This window comes from Poromitra crassiceps, assembly GCF_964638095.1.
Source record: "Poromitra crassiceps genome assembly, chromosome: 3".
Lineage (NCBI taxonomy): Eukaryota > Metazoa > Chordata > Actinopteri > Beryciformes > Melamphaidae > Poromitra > Poromitra crassiceps.
The window spans coordinates 25,315,802-25,337,843 of record NC_139625.1 but is presented as its reverse complement, the minus strand read 5'-3'; positions in this window follow the sequence as shown (position 1 = coordinate 25,337,843).

The window sequence follows — 22,042 nt, the reverse complement described above, 5'->3', positions numbered from 1 at the left end:
TTGGATAATGGACAATACAGACAAGTCTCCTATAACGTCAACACTGACATATGCCTGATATGTCACAGCATTGGATAATGGACAATACAGACAAGTCTTCTGTAACGTCAACACTGACATATGCCTGATGTGTTACAGCATTGGATAATGGACAATACAGACAAGTCTCCTATAACGTCAACACTGACATACGCCTGATGTGTTACAGCATTGGCTAATGGACAATACAGACAAGTCTCCTATAACGTCAACACTGACATATGCCTGATGTGTTACAGCATTGGATAATGGACAATACAGACAAGTCTCCTATAACGTCAACACTGACCTATGCCTGATGTGTTACAGCATTGGATAATGGACAATACAGACAAGTCTTCTGTAACGTCTACAACACTGACATATGCCTGATGTGTTACAGCATTGGATAATGGACAATACAGACAAGTCTCCTATAACGTCAACACTGACATATGCCTGATGTGTTACAGCATTGGATAATGGACAATACAGACAAGTCTCCTATAACGTCAACACTGACATACGCCTGATGTGTTACAGCATTGGATAATGGACAATACAGACAAGTCTCCTATAACGTCAACACTGACATGTGCCTGATGTGTTACATCATTGGATAATGGACAATACAGACAAGTCTCCTATAACGTCAACACTGACATACGCCTGATGTGTTACAGCATTGGATAATGGACAATACAGACAAGTCTTCTGTAACGTCAACACTGACATATGCCTGATGTGTTACAGCATTGGATAATGGACAATACAGACAAGTCTTCTGTAACGTCACAATCACACTTGAATAAGATTGTGCACATTGGCAATCCATATTAAAACCGAACATTCACTGGGCTCCTGCTTGTGTCTGTGCAATATTACCCGCTGCTCATCTCATTAGCATAGCTTACTGCAGGAAAAACAATATCAGTGGAAAAATACACATCCCCACATGAATTTGCTGTCTGGTTACCCACTAATAGATTCACCATCTAACAGGCAGCTAGACAAGTTATCTGCAGCGACATGCGAGCTAATCTGGCTTGTTAATGGTCATTGCTTTTGAAATGACCAAATAAGCATTGGGACAGAGGGATAGCACAGCCTCATCAGTGGGGTGTACTATACATCACATCAATCTCAAAGTTCATCTCCATTAGTCAGCATTGCCCTGTTGTCTCGGCTGAGCCCATAGAGTAATGGCCCATAGACACAGCCCATTCGCAGTCATTACCGAAGGCAGCTCACCCAGGAGCATGGAGCGATACCTCACTCTGTAGCTGGCAGTGCGCCACGGGGACTGATCCCCCCCGTCTGAGCCTGCCAAGATGCCTGTCACGTCACGGCAGAGCAACCGTCTTTCTGACGTTCATTCACACTTTGTGCAATGGCATACACTGTGAGATGTACGATTACATAATGCTGATTTTCATATTGATTTAAAGTTTACAAAGTGCTTTAGCAACAGCTCTAAGGAAATACGTCTTAAAGATGTGGTTTAAAAGATTGTACTCATTGCGCTTGAACAGCAGAGGGGCTGTGAGGAAACGCAACTGCATCTCACGCTCACACCCACACACGGAAGTGCGGATGGATGGGCTGCACAAGAGGTCACAGAAAGAGGAGCCTGTGTGTGCATGTGTAGCCCATATTGTTTCACAGGCTCCACTTTATCAGCTCTGTCACACTGGCCTGACCCACCGAGGCCGAGGGAGGAGGAGGAGGGGGAGGGGGAGGAGGAGGGGGGGGGCAGTGCTGCTGCTGGGACAGAGGAGGAAAACATCCCTGCCCGGTCAAAGGTCAAACACTCCGCTTCCTGTCAGTGGGAACGACGGGATTGGATGAGGACGAAGGGGAAGGGGAGGGCCGTTGGTTGGATATTTGGTGCAGCTGTGACCATGCCCTCTCCTTCCCCTTCTCCAGCCATCTCCTCGCCCCCTCCATCCTGCCCCATCCCTCTCTATTCCCTCCGGTGGAAAATGAACGCTGTGGCTGAAGGCTCTTTGGATATTGTGGGTATCCTCTTTCTGTTGTAAGTGCCAGTCAGGTGGGGTCGTGGCGCTCCTCCCAGCCCTGGTGGGTGCGAGCGGCAGCATCAATCACTTGCTGGGGCGCGACTGCCACGGCTTGGCTTTTGCCTCACCTCCTGGGGCCTGGGTCTTGTGGGTCCTCCTCCCTGGCTGCTGTTTCTCAGGGCCTCCCAGTGCCATCCAATCCCCCAGTGAGCTGCTGCGGATGGAGGTGATTTACTGCTGGCCCCTCTGTTTGTTTTCCCTTCGCCTGCTGTTGGTTCTGCTAAGCGCCCTGCTTAGCTACTTAGCTGCCGAGGGGTGCCTTTGTGTGTGTGTGTGTGTGTGTGTGTGTGTGTGTGTGTGTGTGTGTGTGTGTGTGTGTGTGTGTGTGTGTGTGTGTGTGTGTGTGTGTGTGTGTGTGGATGTGTATATGCATTGCTGATCTCCTGCCCATGTGCAAACCCATGGTGATGTGTATCAGTTGGGCTGGATCAGGCAATATTCGCAATCAAGTTCGACATTGGTATTTCCAACATGGCCAAAGTGGGACGTAGGTATCCGGGTTTTATTGGACTTGTCTGTGCTGTTAGGAGGTCCATGGAGTGTGACAAACTAGATTTAGCTGACAAAGCTGGCTCGGATGCTCCAACAGTAGACAGTTTATCTGCCATGGTGTGCCAGTGTCTATTAGAACCGCTAACGTCATCGTTTGACACGCGCTAAAGCTAAAAATGCCTCCTGAGCAGGTGGCGAGGGCTTGACCCACCATCAGGCAACACACATATTTGGAAATAATAGCACACACACGCGCACACACACACACGCGTGCGCGCGCGCGGGTGCACACACACACATTCAGGAGCTCTCCTATACACACACATACTCAGAGATAAACAAACCCACCACTCGCCGTCACCCAGTGTTCATCTAATTGGCCACGTATAGCCGGGGGAGGGGTTGTGAGGTCACCCGCTCTCTCTGGGCAGCCATTACTCGCTCAGTTAAGCCGGGCGCCGCGTGGCGTGGCCTGGGAGGGCCGCGGATCCACTTGTCACAGAGACAGCCTAATTAGGAGCAGCCGTCCACCCCTGACCCCCTGACATTACCTGAGAAGCAGAGCTCGGACGCACCTGTTCCCTGTGGAGGCCTGGTGGAGGCTCTCCTGTCCCTCTCAGAGTCTGCCTGATTGATATTCAGCATGGTCAGACTGTGGTGGAAGGAATGCTATAGTGATGCAGTGTTGTTGTGGTTTTATATCCTAAATGTTGCTGCAAAAAAGTTCCCCTGTGAGCAGAAAAGAGCAGAGGAATTTACTGTGATTGCTAGACAAATAATACTCTCTAGTCTATTGTGTTGTATTGTGTTGCAATTTCACAAAATGAAGCTCTTCGGCCAGAGCCACCCACGAGGCACCATGGCTGCACAGCATTTTGCTTCAGAGCATTGTTTTATAAAAGTCCGAACCAAGGCTGCGGCCTTTCTTCCCAGACGGCAGACACAACATTATATGGGGACACGGACGGTCAAACTAGCGAGCGCTGTAAAGCCGCGCTCAGAGGACTGCCAATTACTGATGCATGAGTCACTTCCAAAGCAGCACTTTGAAATGAAGCCAAACATGAAGAACGTTCCCCTCCCCGCTCAGTGGCGCGCACACGATATGGAGGCAGTGATGCATGTGGGGGTAAACTCTGTCTGTGTTTTGGGGTTGGCTGGATGTGACACGGGCGAAGTAGGTTGTGGCACTGAGCCAGCTGCAACGTGCGCACACACGCCGCCACTCCAACATATATGCAAACACTTAAACACATCCATATGAAGCGTTCCTGTGTGAAGCTAATGTACAGACTCAAGTCTATCGTTCTCTCCCCTCCTCCTGCTCCTTCAGCATCTCACTTCCCAACTTCTTGGGGAGATTCAAGGTTTCACCTCCTCTGTAACCTCTCACTTTGCATCATCACCTGCCTCTTCAGGAGGACAGATCATATATAGAAGATAGAGTCCAACACAGTTAGATGGAGATGTCATGTACGGCATCGAGGTGAGGACGGGAGCAGCCAAAGAGAAAGCCAATTGAATTGCTCTTCTTCTTCTTCTCCCCTTTGCATCAATGTCTGCTTCACAGACAGTTGCTCTGCTTGATGTGATGTGACTTGTACAGTATTAAAGTGCAGGCTTCAGGAATGGGAGATGGAAGGACGGGTGGTAATAAGAGGAAGCGGGGGAGGAGGTAGGGAGGGGAGAGATGCGGGGTGGGGGGCGGGCATCTATCTTCGCTTTTCCAGAGGGCTGAGTGGACCTGGAACAGAATGAAGAGGGAGCAGCACTGGTGTCAGCCGTGACTGAGGATGGATGGAGCTGGATTAGAGACAGAAGAGGAGAGGAGGTATGGAGGAAGAGGAGAGAGGAGGTATGGAGGAAGAGGAGAGGAGGTATGGAGGAAGAGGAGAGGAGGTATGGAGGAAGAGGAGAGGAGGTATGGAGGAAGAGGAGAGGAGGTATGGAGGAAGAAGAGAGGAGGTATGGAGGAAGAGGAGAGGAGGTATGGAGGAAGAGGAGAAGAGGTATGGAGGAAGAGGAGAGGAGGTATGGAGGAAGAAGAGAGGAGGTATGGAGGAAGAGGAGAGGAGGTATGGAGGAAGAAGAGAGGAGGTATGGAGGAAGAGGAGAGGAGGTATGGAGGAAGAAGAGAGGAGGTATGGAGGAAGAGGAGAGGAGGTATGGAGGAAGAGGAGAGGAGGTATGGAGGAAGAGGAGAGGAGGTATGGAGGAAGAAGAGAGGAGGTATGGAGGAAGAGGAGAGGAGGTATGGAGGAAGAGGAGAAGAGGTATGGAGGAAGAGGAGAGGAGGTATGGAGGAAGAAGAGAGGAGGTATGGAGGAAGAGGAGAGGAGGTATGGAGGAAGAAGAGAGGAGGTATGGAGGAAGAGGAGAGGAGGTATGGAGGAAGAAGAGAGGAGGTATGGAGGAAGAGGAGAGGAGGTATGGAGGAAGAGGAGAAGAGGTATGGAGGAAGAGGAGAGGAGGTATGGAGGAAGAAGAGAGGAGGTAAGGAGGAAGAAGAGAGGAGGTATGGAGGAAGAAGATTCAGGTTTGGGGCAAGACGTCATGAGAGCAAAAAAGAAAGATTACATTGGCATCTAGTTCTTCAATAGAAAAGCTGTGGGCTGGAGCTGGAGGTGTGTTTAATCCTTGTGTTATTGATGAGCCTGTCAAGGCCACTCTTCATCAGGATGTGGGAAGCAAGAGGGGGAGGAGGGGAGGGGACGGAGGAGAGGGGAGGGGAGGGGAGGGGACCAGTGCGGCTCAAGGTCTGGCAAGCCTAAAAGACAAGAGGGGGAGGGAGCGAGGGGAGAGGATGGGAGGAGTTCGGCTCAAGCCTAAAAGCAGCTCCCCCTGATAGTGGTGAATAATGAAGAGAGAGAGAGAGATAGCAATGGGGAGAGAGAGTTTGAGACGGCGGCAAGAGCAACCGAGACAGAGCAGCAGAGTCAAAGATGGAGGGAGAGATTGAGAAAAGGAGAGGAGGTAGAGACAGAGCAGCAGAGTCAAAGATGGAAGCAGAGAGGGAGAGAGAGGGAGAGGAGGTAGAGACAGAGCAGCAGAGTCAAATATGGAGGCAGAGATGGAGAGAGAGGGAGAGGAGGTAGAGACAGAGCGGCAGAGTCAAAGATGGAAGCAGAGATGGAGAGAGGGGGGGGAGGTAGAGACAGAGCAGCAGAGTCAAAGATGGAGGCAGAGATGGAGAGAGAGGGAGAGGAGGTAGAGACAGAGCAGCAGAGTCAAAGATGGAAGCAGAGAGGGAGAGGAGGTAGAGACAGAGCGGCAGAGTCAAAGATGGAAGCAGAGAGGGAGAGGAGCTAGAGACAGAGCAGCAGAGTCAAATATGGAGGCAGAGGGAGAGGAGGTAGAGACAGAGCGGCAGAGTCAAAGATGGAGGCAGAGATGGAGAGGAGGTAGAGACAGAGCAGCAGAGTCAAATATGGAGGCAGAGATGGAGAGAGATAAGGAGGAGGTAGAGACAGAGCAGCAGAGTCAAAGATGGAGGCAGAGAGGGAGAGAGAGGGAGAGGAGGTAGAGACAGAGCAGCAGAGTCAAATATGGAAGCAGAGAGGGAGAGAGAGGGAGAGGAGGTAGAGACAGAGCAGCAGAGTCAAATATGGAAGCAGAGAGGGAGAGAGAGGGAGAGGAGGTAGAGACAGAGCAGCAGAGTCAAATATGGAGGCAGAGATGGAGAGGAGGTAGAGACAGAGCAGCAGAGTCAAAGATGGAGGCAGAGATGGAGAGAGAGGGAGAGGAGGTAGAGACAGAGCAGCAGAGTCAAATATGGAGGCAGAGATGGAGAGGAGGTAGAGACAGAGCAGCAGAGTCAAATATGGAGGCAGAGATGGAGAGGAGGTAGAGACAGAGCAGCAGAGTCAAAGATGGAAGCAGAGAGGGAGAGAGAGGGAGAGGAGGTAGAGACAGAGCAGCAGAGTCAAATATGGAGGCAGAGATGGAGAGGAGGTAGAGACAGAGCAGCAGAGTCAAAGATGGAGGCAGAGATGGAGAGAGAGGGAGAGGAGGTAGAGACAGAGCAGCAGAGTCAAATATGGAGGCAGAGGGAGAGGAGGTAGAGACAGAGCGGCAGAGTCAAAGATGGAAGCAGAGATGGAGAGAGAGGGGGAGGAGGTAGAGACAGAGCAGCAGAGTCAAAGATGGAGGCAGAGAGGGAGAGAGAGGGAGGGGAGGTAGAGACAGAGCAGCAGAGTCAAAGATGGAGGCAGAGAGGGAGAGAGAGGGAGAGGAGGTAGAGACAGAGCAGCAGAGTCAAAGATGGAGAGGGAGAGAGAGGGAGAGGAGGTAGAGACAGAGCAGCAGAGTCAAAGATGGAGAGAGAGGGAGAGGATTTAGAGACAGAGCAGCAGAGTCAAAGATGGAGAGAGAGGGGGGGAGGTAGAGACAGAGCAGCAGAGTCAAAGATGGAGGCAGAGATGGAGAGAGATGGAGAGCAGCGAGAAAATAATGACACCGTTGAGGGACGTGGAAATAACAAGGTCCAAACATACATAAAGACTGATGTGCCAGCTCATATCTTTTAATGTGGTTCAGCCAATTTCATGCCCTGGTCAGCTCAGCCACATAATATGGATTTTTTAAATACATATCATTTATTTTTATGCGGCAAGTCATTTATAAGCCATTGGCTTTCTAATGCTTTTGACCATAAACATTTCCAACACAAACAAACACAGCAGACTGCTGAAGTTGAAGAACTCAGGCTACATCGCTCCGGTCTGTCTGCGGTGTGGGGTTACATCTACAGTGTGTGTCATTCCACAGATATCAACCACGGAAAACTGAGTCATGCCTTCAGCCTGTTGGCTCGTCCCGCATGACCGAGGAGAACGACAGTCCGGCAATCTGCCTGTCTGATTCAAACATGATCGTGATTAATCTGTCTGATTCAAACATGACTGTGATTAATCTGTCTGATTCAAACATGACTGTGATTAATCTGCCTGTCTGATTCAAACATGACTGTGATGAATCTGCCTGTATGATTCAAACATGACTGTGATTAATCTGCCTGTCTGATTCAAACATGACTGATTAATCTGCCTGTCTGATTCAAACATGACTGTGATTAATCTGCCTGTCTGATTCAAACATGACTGTGATTAATCTGCCTGTCTGATTCAAACATGACTGTGATTAATCTGCCTGTCTGATTCAAACATGCTGTGATTAATCTGCCTGTCTGATTCAGACATGACCGTGATTAATCTGTCTGATTCAAACATGACCGTGAATATTTATTTGATTCAAACATGACCGTGATTATTTCTCTGATTCAAACATGACCGTGATTATTTATCTGATTCAAACATGACCGTGATTATTTATCTGATTCAAACATGACTGTGATTATTTCTCTTATTTAAACATGACCGTGATTATTTATCTTATTTAAACATGACCGTGATTATTTCTCTTATTTAAACATGACCGTGATTATTTCTCTGATTCAAACATGACCGTGATTATTTATCTTATTTAAACATGACCGTGATTATTTCTCTTATTTAAACATGACCGTGATTATTTCTCTGATTCAAACATGACCGTGATTATTTATCTTATTTAAACATGACCGTGATTATTTCTCTTATTTAAACATGACCGTGATTATTTCTCTGATTCAAACATGACCGTGATTATTTCTCTGCGGGCGCAATCCAATTCTGTGGCATAGAACTGGGATATATCTGACCTATCTTTTTTGTTTTACCAGCAACATTCCACCCCCCCACATCTCTCTCTCTCTCTCTCTCTCTCTCTCCCTCTCCCTCTCTCTCTCCCTCTCTATCTCTCTCTCTCCCTTTGCTTGATATTGAGGTCAGGAGGGGACAGTGTTTTGCAGACAGGGGCAGAGAGCTTACTGTCCACTTGCTCCCTGAGCTCGGCGATATGTATTATATGTCATTGAAAACAAAAATGGATTAGCTGGAGAGAGAGAGAGAGAGAGAGAGAGAGAGAGAGAGAGAGAGGTTTGGGTTGGAACGGACCCTCTAATACCCTCTATAGTGTGTGTGTGTGTGTGTGTGTGGGGGGGGGGGGGGGGGGTGATGGCAAGATCCAGGGATTTAGGTTATTGATCAGGGAACATGCTGAGACCAGTATTAAAGTCAACAGGCACAGAGAAAACATACAAACACACACACAGCTATATGGGGAAAAAGATGCGCACATACACACACACAAGCACACACACACACACACACACACACACACACACTCACACGGCTATATGGGAAAAAAGATGCACACACACACACTGGATGGATGCATGCGTCGTGCATACAAAACGGCCATACAAAACGCTCTCTCTCTCTCTCTCGCTCTATAACACATACACACACTCTGACTCGGAGAGAGAGAGAGAGAGAGAGAGAGGGGGGGGGACTGACCCCCCCAGATTTCTTGCAAAACGGTATTCTACTTGATTTGAAAACTCTGCAGGCAAGATGGCCGCCTATACTCCCTTCTGTACCCTGGTAGAATTCCTAGCCCATAAACTAACATAACTTGGCCAAGTATGTAACATACCAAATAAAACATAGTAATGTCTTTATTTGTTGTAGAATGCAGAGGACATGTAACTGTTTAGTTTAACTCGCATTCCAGGAATATTGTATTTACTGCGCTGCTCCAAATATAACGTAGTTGGCTTGAGCCTGTTTCGTCCTGGAACCCACTCGCTTTGCGCCAGAACACAATCGATTTGGAGGTGGAACACGCCAGGATTGGCCAACGCCAGTGCCCAGAACTGTCAAATCAAATCATCGACAGAGACGATATGGCCCGCCTCCCAGTATTTTCAGTGTATCAGAGATAGATAGATAGATAGATAGAGAACGTGATAAATATAGCCACGTTATAAACAACAAACTAACGCTGGCGATCCGTATGGAAACAGTGTTACTTGAAATGGTTAAAATTTGGTCATTCAGTGGCGTTTTACTGCCATGTAACATAACTAGCTAGCCGCTAACATTAGCCACAGTAGGCGATTACACATGATCCATTGCTCTTAAAGGGCTCACGCTGTGTGAACTACAGTAATAATCACATGGGGGGGGAGGATTCACATGAGTGGGGCACGCACAAATACCACCGTGACGTAACGATTTAACAAATCGCCCATTCATTTGAGGGCACAAAAAAGCAGGTTTGAACCCATAGAGGGCACTTATGCTGCTGAAATGATAGGGGTTTGTAAAATTGTAACAGATTGGTCTCAAATGTGAAGATTTTGACCAGAATCCTTCACATACCACCCCAAAAGCCATATACATTGGTTAAAAGCTGGAAAAAAGTGTTTTGGGGGTTACACTTTAATTTAACACCTTTTTCTGACACTGGTGTCAAAGAAGCCATTGGCCTGAACATGGTGCTGTCCACCCTGAACTTTTCTCCATGCTTGATGAGGTGCATGTTACTCGTATATGTTACTCTTTTTTCCGCATTTCATGCATGAGTTTTTATCAGACGCCACAGGCGTCTTTTTGCCATACTTTTGGATGTTTTGGCAGCATCTCAACATGCTGAACTGCCAACTCTGTCACATAATACACCCTGCTCGACTTCACCACTGGGCCAATCACATGTCGCATTACTGTAAATCGCTTGCGGTGATTGGCTGGGGGGCAGAACCATACAAATAGTAATTTTTCGGTAACCCTTTATTTTACAGGTACCCTAGTTACATATGAACTATTTGTAATTACACATGAACACCAAATGTAATTACACAGTAATTACCAATAGTTATAAATGATGTTCATATGTAGTTACATTGTAACAGACCTGTAAAATGGAGTGAGTCTGTTCAACTGTAGTTAATATGTAGTTACATTGTAACGGACCTGTAAAATGGAGTGAGTCTGTTCAACTGTAGTTCATATGTAGTTACATGGTAACAGACCTGTAAAGTGGAGTGAGTATATTCAACTGTAGTTCATATGTAGTTACATTGTAACGGACCTGTAAAGTGGAGTGAGTCTATTCAACTGTAGTTCATATGTAGTTACATGGTAACAGACCTGTAAAGTGGAGTGAGTCTATTTAACTGTAGTTCATATGTAGTTACATGGCACCGGACCTGTAAAGAAGCTCTGGCCTGGAGATTGCTAAAAGCCAGTGGGGGATTCGAACCACTGAACTTCAGATTGCAAAGCAGGCGTCTTTAACCACTCAGCCACGAGGGCTTTCCAACTTTCTTAGTGGAGTTTGGGATAACTGTATGTCAGTCAGATGTAGTTGTCACTTCCTAGCTTTGTTATTATAAGCATAGACTTGGCGGAAAATGTTGATACTTTGTTAGTTGTAGCTTGAAAGACAGGCAATATTAATTAATGTGAATGCATTTCTGCAGTGTGACTGTGCCAACCTCCCCCCCCCCCAAATGAGCTGTAAATGGCTCATGGGACTATTTACACCACAATTCAGAAAATTATTAGAATGTATTTTTTTTATTTAAAATCTTTAAATATAACTAAATGTTTCTAGAGCACAGTGCATACAATTTATTTAGCAAATAGGGGGGAGTTCCCCCCTTATGCGGATTAGGGGATTTATAGACTTGGGGGGGGGGTATAGACTTTGGGGAGAGATGATCCGGGGGTCTGCTGACCAAAGGGGTCTTTGAGGGGCTTCGACTGGGTCCCCAACAAATTGAGAAATTGGGAAATTGATGGCGAAATGACTCATTTACAATAAGCTAACAATTAGAATGTAGAAGAATGGCTATTTTGATTATAGTTTCACTGTTACCTCTATATCTACAATACTTTTATTAGAATTTTTGTATTGGAATTCTGGACAAAATCATACCTACAACTAAATAAAGTATCAATATTTTCCCCCAAGTCTCTGTGTATAATAACAAAGCTATGAAGTGACAGCAACTACATCTGACTGATATACAGTTATCCTCTTAAACTCCACCATGAAATTTGGAAAGCCCTCGTGCTGAGTGGTTAAAGCCGCTTGCTTTGCAATCAGAAGTTCAGTGATTCGAATCCACCACTGGGTTTTAGCAATCTCTGTCCCAGCCGGGTCCGCTACCATGTAAATACATATGACCTACAGTTGAAAAGACTCACTCCACTTTACAGGTCCGGTACCATGTAACTACATATGAACTACAGTTGAACAGTCTCACTCCACTTTACAGGTCTGTTACAATGTAACTACATATGAACTACAGTTGAACAGACTTACTCCATTTTACAGGTCTGTTACAATGTAACTACATATGAACTACAGTTGAACAGACTCACTCCATTTTACAGGTCTGTTACAATGTAACTACATATGAACGTAATTTAGAACTATTGGTAATTACTGTGTAATTACATTTGGTGTTCATGTGTAATTACAAATAGTTCATATGTAACTAGGGTACCTGTAAAATAAAGGGTTACCAATTTTTCTTCTAGATCTCGGTACAGAAAGGATTGAATAGGTATCGTTTGACTGAAGAAGTTTCGATACTGGATTATTTTGGTCGATACCTTATATTGACCCAACCCTAATCGTCCACTCCCCTTTAAATGGGTTAACACACAGACAGACCACCTTCCAGCTTTTGGAAGATCTCTCCACCTGGCGGTGTCTCTGATGTTTCTCTCCGGGCATCTGTCTAGTCGGTGCTGACAACATGGACACGCTCACAAGGTCGGCCTGTGCTAATGTGTTGCTCTGTGTGTCACAGTTGGCTCGGAGATGGCCGTAAAAGCGCTGACAACGTGACCTTCTCCTTGACTGATGGCGGTCAATAGGGCCGTTACTATGAGCTAGTGTCTGAGAACAAGCCGTCTGCCGCTGCTACTGTGTGGTTATATGAGGACAGTGCTACGTGCTTTTTGGCGTCTGCGAAGATGGACGGCGCTAATATTTCAAAGATTGGTCAGAATTACAGGTGTCTGTTGTTGAAGTTGGCGGGGGGAAAAGGAGAAAATCTAATGGAGAAGATAAGGTACAGCTAGAGGATGGAAGAGGCAGCGGGGGAGAGGAGCTATTGGGGAGATGAGAGGGCAGGAGATGAGAGGAGAGGGGGGGGGAGTAGTGGAATACAAATGAGAGAGGAGGAGAGGAGCGGGGGTGGCGAGGAGGAGAGGGGAGACGACAAGAATGAGATGAGAGAGAAGTGAGAGGAGAGGAGTGCTGAGAGAGTGGTGGAGAGAGGGAGGGAGGGAGACAGCTGAGAGGAAAAAGACTGAGAGAGAGAGAAAGAGAGAGAGAGAGAGAGAGAGCAAGAGAGAGGCATACTCAGCGAAGCAGCCGTCTCAGAGACTTGCCAGTGCATCCGTGACCTAGATTCTTTGCCTCTCCCCAGATCCCTCTCCCTCATGAATGTTTGATTACGCCTCCAACAATAGCGGTATTTACGCCCAAGCGCTTTTTAAATTACAACTCGGCCGCATCGGAGAAGAAGAAAAAAATCCAATCCAGACGAGGTAGAGAGAAAACTGCACAGACATTGATTTGTGAATTCTCACCTCGGAGGAGAGGTGAGACTCGGCTCTCTTTAGACAAAGCTGATTGGTACGTGGCCAAGCTGCCCCTGAGCTGTCCCACACGCACGCACGCACATACGCACGCACACACGCGCACGCACGCACGCACGCATGCATGCACGCACGCACACACATTCATAGTGAGAATATCTGGCTTCACACGTTACTGTTCTGCATGGACATGAAGGCGGGTGGTTTTTCAGCGACAGACGCACGACTGACATCAGCGGTCCTCCCTCCCCACCATTCCCACTCCAACTCCTCCTCATCCCAAACCATGGCAAGGCACATCTTTAGTGCATCAGCCGTCGCCATAGCCACTGATAAACCTCTGTTGGAGTTGCTATGGTAACCGTTCTTGGGAGTCAAGCCTGCCTGCACGGTTGCCCGAGAGGGAGAGAGAAGCCATAGACAACAGGCACAAAATGGCGGCAATATTAAACAAACGAGTCAGGGCTAAGCCACATTTATCAGGCCAGCAGACAAAGACGCTGCAAGCACAAACAGACACTATTTTTCTTTCTCTCTTGCTCCCCCTCTCTCTCTCCTCTTCACACATGCACATATGTGCATGTTACACACACACACACACACACACACACACACACACACACACACACACACACACACACACACACACACACACACACACACACACAGCTGTTAATCCCATTCCAGTAACCAGAGAGAACTGGTTCAGAGTCAGTAATCTCCAAAAAGCCCAGTTTTTGGCGGCTGTGAGACAGCTGGCTCCAAGTAGAACAAGCTAGCAAGCCAGTCAGCCAGTCTGCCAGCTAGTCAGCCAGCCAGCCAGCTAGCCAGCCAGCCAGTCCACCAGCTAGTCAGCCAGCTAGTCAGCCAGCCAGCCAGCTAGCCAGCCAGTCCACCAGCTAGTCAGCCAGCCAGCTAGTCAGCCAGCCAGTCCGCCAGCTAGTCAGCCAGCCAGCCAGCTAGCCAGCCAGTCCACCAGCTAGTCAGCCAGCCAGTCAGCCAGCCAGCCAGCCAGCTAGTCAGCCAGCCAGCCAGTCTGCCAGCTAGTCAGCCAGCTAGTCAGTCAGCCAGCCAGCTAGCCAGCCAGTCCACCAGCTAGTCAGCCAGCCAGTCAGCCAGCCAGCCAGCCAGCTAGTCAGCCAGCCAGTCCGCCAGCTAGTCAGCCAGCCAGTCAGTCAGCCAGCCAGCCAGCTAGTCAGCCAGCCAGCTAGCCATCCAGTCAGCTAGCCAGTCAGCCAGTCAGCTAGCCAGCCAGCCAGCCAGCCAGCTAGTCAGCCAGCCAGCTAGCCATCCAGCCAGTCAGCTAGCCAGTCAGCCAGCCAGCCAGCTAGTCAGCCAACCAGCCAGCCAGCTAGCCATCCAGTCAGCTAGCCAGTCAGCCAGTCAGCCAACTAGTCAGCCAGCCAGGCAGCCAGTCAGCTAGAAAACCTTTGGTGAAACATTTGCTATGCAGCTTCTTCACTCAAATATCAGCCAAATAAATAGCCTACCGGCACATTCTTTAGATCTCAGTGTGACTTTAGTACTGTATCTTGTGTGCTGTAAAGGTGTTCTTACATCAAAACTGTTCAAAGACCTGACAGTAAATCATCTCCTTATTGTGTCTGAGTGTCTTCTCTCCCTCGCTCTGTTTTCTCTCCACCATGGTCCAGTGGTTGCTCCCCCCCCCCCTTTCTCTGGCGGAGGCCTCGTCCCCTCATCACCATAGTCTGGCTCGCTCTGTAGACCAAATCATCCTGTCTACCCCCTGCACTACAGTTGCCATGGAAACGCTGTGTGTGTGTGTGTGTGTGTGTGTGTGTGTGTGTGTGTGTGTGTGTGTGTGTGTGTGTGTGTGTGTGTGTGTGTGTGCGTGTGCGTGTGTGTGTTTCTCTGCTGGGGGATTGGTTGCTGGGGGCCAGACGCTTTCCAATCAAACCTGTTACTGGGCTGTAGGGCCCCCCTCCATGAGAGAGAGAGAGAGAGAGAGAGAGAGAGAGAGAGAGAGAGAGAGAGAGAGAGAGAGAGAGAGAGAGAGGGAGAGAGAGAGATAGAAGGAGACAGGGAGAGGGAGAGGGAGAGGGAGAGGGAGAGGGAGAGGGAGAGAGAGAGAGAGAGAGAGAGAGAGAGCGAGAGAGAGAGAGAGGGAGAGAGAGAGATAGAAGGAGACAGGGAGAGGGAGAGGGAGAGGGAGAGGGAGAGGGAGAGGGAGAGGGAGAGGGAGAGAGGGTGCCGCATATTGGGTTAGGCTGTGTTACACATGCTGTGGTGATGTTTGGATAGTATGCTGCAGAGACCTGGCTACGTCACCATTCATATTGCATATTGACAATTTCACATTGAAAAATGTGATATTTGTAATAATATGCAACAAAATCTTCGTATGCTGTCTTAATCAACATAATGACCCAGTGCTGACACTGACAGATCCCTACATATTGCATTAAAAGCACATACAAAATATGCCAAATGTGTTGTGATATTTACCCACAGAAGTCGGCCGCAGCCATTGTGTTTCCACTGGTCAGTTGAGATGCATGTCTGCCTCACCTCAGCACCAGGCAGTGCCGCTCCACAGCAGCACAGCACATCTCCTGTTTGACCCTGATGTCATCGCGACCAGAACACAAGTCTCTGATGTCATCACGACCAGAACACAAGTCTCTGATGTCATCACGACCAGAACACAAGTCTCTGGTGTTGTACAGTACAGTGGTCCTGTAGGACTCCTTGTCTTGGCCCCCAGCACTGCTGCTGCTGCTGCTGCCCCTACGACCACGATGACGGTGATGACATAGTACGGGAGCCAAGCGGAGCTGCAGTGTGTTGGGACACGGCGAGAAGACCCCGTTCTCCAACTGTTCCAAGCTGTGGAGACACACAGAGCGACAGCAGAGTGACTGGCGCGTTCAGCGGGGGGCCATGCTTCACAGGCTGGTGGGAGGACAACCAGAGCAAGCCTTTCCAAGCTGTGGCAGTTGAAGTAATGCAGGAGAGGAGGCTGCAGGTGCAGACGTGGGGAGCTTGTCGTCGAAAAACAAATGCCCCTGAACAGTTTGAAACTCCTTCCAAACCCACTGTGAGTTGTAATAATGCGATACTTAAAGGAGGGAGGGAGGGAGGTCGGAGGGAGGTCGGAGGTCAGGGTCGGGATTCAGTGTGAGGGCTCAAACCCGAGTTTTATTAACAGTCTTTCTCACAACAAGGCCACTCTGTCGGAATGGTTATTATCACTAGCTCGCTTTGCCTCAGGGCAGCCAGCAGAGTTTGTCTAATCTGTGATAACAGTTAGTATCATGATGCTCTCTCTGCTCTTTATGGTTGGAATCCCTACATCCTGTGTGATAATGTGGAGCTTGTGATGCGCCTGCTTTGGGCCAACAAGCATCTGCGAGGCCCTCAGGAGAATGCATTGGCTTCAGCCTTTATGATGTTGTCTGATGAACAGAGGGTCTCTAAGGAGGAGAGGAATGGAGTGGCGCTAGACTAACTTTGTCCCTGTAGGCCAATAACAAAGACTGTCTGTCTGTGTCTATCAATGTCTGTGTCTCTGTCTCTCTTCCTCTTTGTGTGTGTCCCTCTTTCTTCTTGATCTGATATGCTTTTGCTTACTATACCAGGAGTTCTGCAGCCATCAATCTCTGTCTGTCTGCGTTTCTGTCTCCCTCTCGTTGTCTCTCACTCTGTCTCATTCACAGGCCTGCAGCCTCCAGATACCTTATCTTCATTTAATCTACTCCTGAATTACAGCATAGCCAGCCATCCCACAGGAATGCTTCAGATTACGTGCAGAAGAGAATGGGTTAACAGAGAGAAATAGAGAGAGCAAGGCTGAGATAGAGGGAGGGAGTGCCATTCAAAGATGTTGTCTTAATGAGATGATTTATGATGCACAAAAGAACAAAAAAGACTTTATTGATTGAACACTCCAAATGACCCAAGAGGGGGGAAGAAGAGACAAGGGGAACAGAGGAAGGGAGGACAGGAGGGATGGAGAGAGTGATATATGTAGTGATATAGCATTTCATCTTTGCATTCATGTGCCAAGCTAATAGCGTCGTGAGCAAAGGATGGCACAGCCGGCATTATTGAACTGATTGATGCGTGACACATAACATACGAGCGACACACACTTCACTTCCCAGCTTCACGCCCGCTCACTGGACAAGACGACGTGGGAGATGATTTGATTGTTTCTGGGCATGTCTGCATTCACTCCATCATAATCAGACCACAAGCACCATCTTTCATTCACCTCACATTCAGGAATATCCTGTTGCCAGGGGTGACCAGAGGACACCTGGGCTGGACCACCGTGGTGAATGCTATGACGTCCCTAGCACCTTGACTCGTTATAGCAGAATGTGTCTATATATATTATATATATTATTATTATTATTATTATTATTATTATTATTATTATTATTATTATTATTATTATTATTGTTGTTGTTGTTGTATCTGGACATGTCCCTACCACTTTTCAACACAAAGTGACGCCCCTGTGTATACCCAGATGTCAAATATGGTCTGACAGAGAAGTCTGGAAATGTGAGTCCGGAAAAGTATGTAATTTTGAAATGCAAAATGTGTAGGAACCCTGTAATAATAATAATAATAATAAAAATAATAATAATAATAATAATAATAATAATAATAATAATAATAATAATAATAATAATAATAATAATAATAACAATAATAGTGATAAAGGTAATAATAATAATAATAATAATAATAATAATAATAATATTCACATGAAGCTCTATTAGTGAATGTCGGATGTGACTGGTCTGACTTCTTGGACAGCTGAGTTTTTCCGCTGGTGGTGAGTGCCGGGATATTGCCCAGACCATAGCAGAGTAGTCACCAGCATGTCAGTAGGTGGTACTTATGTCATAGCAGGATGCTGACACACATACAATTGTGGCAGATCATAGCACACACTTGGAGCAGCACCCTAAAATGACTGGACAAATGATTGGGTCATATGAGACTCGAGAGTGTATAACCACAGCAGGAAAACAGAGGTATCTCAGCTCAGGGAATTGGCAGTTTTGTTAAGTGTCAATCAGAAATGTCACAATATCTGCAGCAGGGGAAGTAGCTGGAACATTCCATAAAAACATGGAAAATCTCACTACTGCTTTTCAAGCTATTTCGGACTCATTTAAAACCCCATTCAAACTGTGATTTTGGGCTGTCCCAGACGAAAGACAAATGTGAAAGAAACGTGGCAATATCTTTGGTTGTGGTTACAAAAACGGAGGTCCTGCGTCGTGCAGTGAGAGAGGTTTAAAGATGGCCGTTCGTATCACAGTCTTGCAACCAAAGATAGCCTCAAGATTCAAGATTTTTATTGTCACTCCGTAGTACAAGTATCATGTGTGAAATTATTGTGCTGTGGACTCCGTTTACAACATAGTACAAAAAATAACAGGGCATATGGGTGCAGGAAAACAACAAAAGACACAACAAGCAATAAGGCAGTAGAGTGATAAGACAAGTCAGAGACAGTGGCATATTCACTGCACATAGGTGCACATGGCATGTGCATACTTTAGACATACTTAAACATAGTTGACATTCTGTTTGCACAGGTGCAAATAGCATATACCTAATTAAACATACAATTAAACAATAGACATACGTAATGGTAGCAGCTACAGTACGGTACAGTACAGCCTAGGACCAATCTCACAGTGTGACTGCTGCTACAACGTACATCTACAAACCACCCAATAGAAATGCGGCATGATCATATCAGTAGAAGCTCAGGGCTATTCAACTATAGCAATAAACTTATAAGATTGCTAGATTGCTAGATTGCTCTTACAGTCTGTATAGGCAGCTTAAGATGTTGCAAAGTCACTATAGGGTGTTAGTCCCCATGTTGTCAGCCCCGCTCCACCTCTGGCTGGGGACTAGTGTGCCTTCCAGGGCCTGCAGTGGCCAGCTGCCATATGGTCCTATACGCTCTGAGCCAGAGAGTCAAGGAACAGCAAATTAATTCTACACACTGAAGGATTAAATGGTCCAGCCTTTATCACACTAACACTGGAGAAGATGTGTGGCTTGCTTACAGTTTCCCAGCCACAGACAGCTGTCTCTGCAGCAGCAGCACACACACTTTCAATCCTTGTGAAAATAATACACTCACTCCACTCAAGTCCACAGATTGGTGTGAAATGCTTGTGTGCATGCATGTAAATCATTTTTATGTGCTAAACATTCAAATGAGCTTAAATACTGTTTTAAATAAGTTTTGATTTACAAAGGTAGTATACACTCACCATACAGAGTTATGATATAGTGCTTGATAAATGAGTTCCTATTTGTCCAACAACCATACCACCCATAGGAAAATACTGCAATGCATAATAACAAATTAATGTGCTTGGACATTTGTTAGGCTCCTATTTATAGACAGCCCTCAGCGTGAAATACAATTAGCGCCTACTCCAAACAACTAATGAGGTTACAATTCTTGTCATGTCAGGCTGATTGATGGGCCAGTGATCAATGTCCATTTGGTGGCATGGAAAGATAGCATCTCCAAGCATTAGCATGCAAAACAAATGAGGCCTGCATGTCTGAGAGGAGGGGCTTTTGGAGGGGACGTGACAAGAATCAGTCAGTCCACCCTGGAGATCAGGTGACCCACGTCATCTGAGCAGCCTTCTCCTCGGGCAGTGAACAGTGAGAGTGAAACCAGAGGTGTCTACTAACAAGGAGGGACTATGGGAGGGAGGAACCAATGAGCGATCAGACTGTACACCTGAAATCCCATCAATCATTTTTCTTCTTCAGATGGCAGCATTTGATTACAGCATGGCAAGTTCCTGTCTGTCTGGTTTCAGTCGTGCTACATAACGCAACAACGGTAGCCAGCGGGTATAGGGTGCACTGAGTAAACCTCACCCCCGGAGACCTTAAGAGATGCTCTAGCAACAGACACTAGAGGCCATGGGCTTTAGCCTCCTAGCTAGAGCGTCTCCCTCCCATGCCGGAGGCTTCGAGTTCAGTTCTCAGCTGCGGGGGAATAAGAATCTTATCGTAGAGGAGTTACTTCAAAAGATTGGAAGGTTCCGGTCAGTATCTCTCAGCGTGGATCTTCTACTGTGGCTCCACTGATGCACTCTTATCGCTTATCCCCCCAAAGATGCCAAACATGACAGTCCAACAGAGCCAACAGTGGTCCAGATGACATGAGGCGATTGTTGTAAAAGAGCAGCACTGAACATCTACCATGCGGCTGTTAGAGTCAAAGCAGATTGAAACACATCACATGACACAGCCCATGTGACTCCATCAATGCTTAAACAATGATTTGCAGCTTGCGGCCCACATTGGAGCCAGAGCTCAGAGGCAGCGCTGCAGAAGGTGCAGATGGTATTTCTTCTCCCCTGGCACAGAGAACGGGGTAGAAATTGAATCACAAATTCACAAAGAGTTGGCCCGGAGCACGCCCACCAGCCAATCAGCGTGGCCCGGAGCACGCCCACCAGCCAATCAGCGTGGCCCGGAGCACGCCCACCATCCAATCAGCGTGGCCCGGAGCACGCCCACCAGCCAATCAGCGTGGCCCGGAGCACGCCCACCAGCCAATCAGCGTAATCCAACCCAGTGGACAGCTATAACCAAGTGTAATTTGTTTCTCATTGCATCGTGTAATTACTCCCCACCTCCCCAAAGAGAGCCTGCATTGGGGCCAAGGCAGCTGTGGATGGGAGGAGAGGAATGGATGCACAGGATGCAGTGATAGATAGATAGATAGATAGATAGATAGATAGATAGATAGATAGATAGATAGATCGATCGATAGATAGATAGATAGATAGATAGATAGATCGATAGATCGATAGATCGATAGATAGATAGATAGAAAGATAGATAGATAGAAAGATAGATAGATAGATAGATAGATAGATAGATGGGAGATGGACAGATGGATGAATGATGAAGTCAGTGTTATCCCCTGATGCTCTCATCCTCTGAGGCTGGACTCATGGGTGTGACGCACGGGCCAGATGTGCGCTTCGCTGGAGTTATCAGATCCAGTGGTGCAGGGAAACAGCTGGAGAGGAGCCAGTGTTTAGAGAGCAGGGGCTCGGGGAGTTGTAGTGGAGGGATGGAGGATGGGGTGACGTGCAGATTGGATGGGATTCATTACTCGGGGTGGATAAAGTCATCCAAGTCACCTCCTGCACTCTCCCTCCGCGGACCGTCCCGGCCCGCTCATCTCAGCCCGAGCCAAGAGAAGCGGGGTGTGGGGGGGCCTCTGAGAATACTATAATACTAACAGTGTGAGACAGCCTGGCCGGAGTGTGCCTGACACATTATTGTTCTTTCTGTTTCATTAAGCTATCTGAAAAACAGCCCCGAGGCAAATCACGTTAAATAAACCTATTAGCCCGATGTGGGTGGACGTGCGCGGTTGCGGTCAGGGCCACACTTTGATCAACCCGATTTGTACTGCAGGGCGTTTCAGTGCATTTCATGTGACGAGAGGCCATCAAACACACACCATCTCAACACGCGCCGAAGGTCGGATCGCAACCCTGAGCGGAGGCCTACTCTCCAAAACAAACCAAAGGTCACCTGAGCTAAATCAGACCCTGAGCGGAGGCCTACTAACTCTCCAGGCCTACTCTCCAAAACAAACCAAAGGTCACCGGAGCTAAATCAGACGCCCCATTCCATTCACCTCAGTTCAATCATGAGAGGATGATGGGGATCCCCAGTGAAGGATGCTACGCTGGGCCAAGGCTGAGATGAGAGGGGCTGCATGTGGAGCAGAGAAGCTCAGGTTCAGCACGACTTGGAAAACAAGAACCATGTGCACTTTCGAATGGCAGCTGGTTAATGTAACTGCGGTGATGTGAGTGCAAGCTCCTGGCTCCTCGACCAGCCAAATCAAGACAGCAGAGATAAGGCCAGGGCGACTCCCCGCACCGCATAAAACATGAGGACAGT